We start from the raw sequence: 2,670 nt of genomic DNA on the forward strand, positions 1-2,670 counted from the left end.
AAGAACAAGGTTGTTAGCTGCTTTATCTGCGGGAGAGATGATGTATCTCTTATATAAATAATCTAAATGATATATGACTTCTTTTTTTTTACTCATGACCAATTCGTTGTTATTAATAGTGAATTTTTAAAGTATGTTATGCGTTTATTGATTATGTTTTTAACTTTATTTACCCAGTTTCTAAATAGAATTACTTTTAATTTCTATTTCTTATTCCAAGTATATTGTTGCGTCAGCAAGATCACGTGATTAGTATCATGCCACCGGTTTTCTAGAACTATCCTGTTCCTTCGGGAGTGCTCTAGCATTTGCTAGATTGGGGTGGTCTGGTATATATAAGATGGTCACGGCGTGACGTGACCATGTGTGTAGGTAGTGAGTAATTGAACTGCAGTCAGAAAGTATTCTTGAAGTTAACGCTCGTTGTTATAGCGTTTGTTATAGAGCGACTGTTGAAAATAAGTGTATCGGTAAAGTTATATTCAGAAAGAATTAACTAGTTTTATTAAGAAAGGACTTGTGTCGCTAAAGTTTCGTTGGAACGAAGTTACGGAAAATTAATTAACAAACGGAGATGTAACAATATAAAAAATTATTGAGGGGTATGATAATTACTTGTTTTGTGCATTTTCAATTAACTTTGGACTTTTCCAGACTTTTGGACCTTTATCCATTAAAAACTGTAAATCTTCGTTAGTCGTGATACCGTGATTCCCTGAGAGCACATGATCAATAGGAAAATCAGAGTAGGGCATAAAGTACCTTTGCAGTTTAAGGATAAAATGTTGTGTAACTTGTCATTGGTTATGTTATCTAACACATTGTTATAACTAAAGGTGATCTAGATTGGGGGAACACAAAATTATATAAAAGTATCTATAATGCAATCCCTCACAGTATTCTTAGACATTCCAATTAAAATATAAAAGAGATGACATCTTTCAGCTACCACCAGTATCGTCTGTAGAAAAATTTACTGACCACCTTTACATAGCATGCTCTACTTTACAGCGATATTTCTTTAGCGAAAGCTTTTGCGAAACCAAAGGAGAATGACCCAAAACAATAGGCAACTAAAGCGAGAAGAATTTAGCCATATTTCTTGATAAATGTTCTACTGTTAAAACTACATAGACGTGTATGCACGAAAAGTGTTAGAAATTTTATGCGAAATTTAAGTGTTCCCTCTACTAAATATATGAGATAGAAAACACCTAATATAGTTGTAAATTAGATCTCCCACACTGTAATAGAAAACAAACAAACAAAGTAATTTTATTAAGAATACACAGAAAGGTTCGGAAAAGAATTTTAATTAATGTGAAAGAAATAGCTAAATAAAATTATATGGTATATGTCCTCAATCACTTGCAACATCTGCAAGTAAAATATTTATAATAACGTATTGTTATGAGGGCTTAACCAAGAATATACACGAAAACATAATTTTACAAGCGAAAAAACTGAAACTGAAATATTAAATTATAGTAATATTTTTAACAGTTGAATATTATATATTCAATGTAATTAATATAGCACAAACATTTCAAGCATTTAGAATATGAATATACTGAATGAAATTTATTGTTATGATAGAAATAATATATTTCATAAGAAATAAATAAAAACCCTCAGTAGAGAGAAATATAAATGTAACGTATTACAAGTTCATATATTTTTGATTATTTGTAAAGAGCGTCTATATTAGTTCTGTGTACAGATTCATAGCTTTTTATATAATGTGCAAAGTGTATATAATAACTTATAAACGACGAGCATATGGACCTTCGTGTTAGCTGTATTAACAGTTTGAGAGGCCTTGGAAGTTTCAACTCGACCTTTGATCGCTTGAAGACTGGGCAGAGAGAAATAAACAAGAAACCTCACCACAGTCAACGATTTTGAACAGCAAAGAAAGTATGAATATATATATATATATATATATATAAAGCTATATAATGAGCCATCTGCGCTCTACCCACCACCGAGAATCGAACCTCCACATATCAATGATATAAGTGTGTGTGTGTACTTTCTTATAGGAAAGCCACATCGGGCTATCTGCTGTGTCCACCGAGGGGAATCGAGCCCCTAATTTTAGCATTGTAAATTCGAAGACTTACCGCTGTCCCACAGGGAGACACAATGATATAAACCTGTAAACCTTTTGCTGACCCACCAGGTTGTTAAATACTTCATATTCTATCACAACAATACTAAGAATAATTATAATGAACTCTTTCTCTACTGCCTCCTAAGAAGTTACCAACAAAGAGTAATACTGTTAAGTATTAAATATTAATTATTTGAAATATTTATGATAAAGTTCATTCCATCTTATAGATTGTTTTATTTACTTGTACAAGCCAAATCTAGAGCTAAATCAACAACATTTTCATGGAAAAGACTGAGTATTTTTACAACGTAAAAGAATAAATAAATCCATTGTACATGCAATAAGAACACTGTATCATAAATAATATTCAACATTAAACTGGTACACAATTAAAAACATTTTAATTTAGGCCTATATGTGGCCTTCAAAAAGTTGACGACTCTACATGAGGATGACGTTGTAACGTTCTTATAGTATTTTGGCACTTGTGTATAAAATTAAAATCATAAATAATATTCAACAGTAAACTGGTACACAATTAAAAACATTTTATT

Source organism: Limulus polyphemus, unplaced genomic scaffold (assembly GCF_000517525.1).
Source record: "Limulus polyphemus unplaced genomic scaffold, Limulus_polyphemus-2.1.2 Scaffold3644, whole genome shotgun sequence".
Classification (NCBI taxonomy): Eukaryota; Metazoa; Arthropoda; class Merostomata; order Xiphosura; family Limulidae; genus Limulus; species Limulus polyphemus.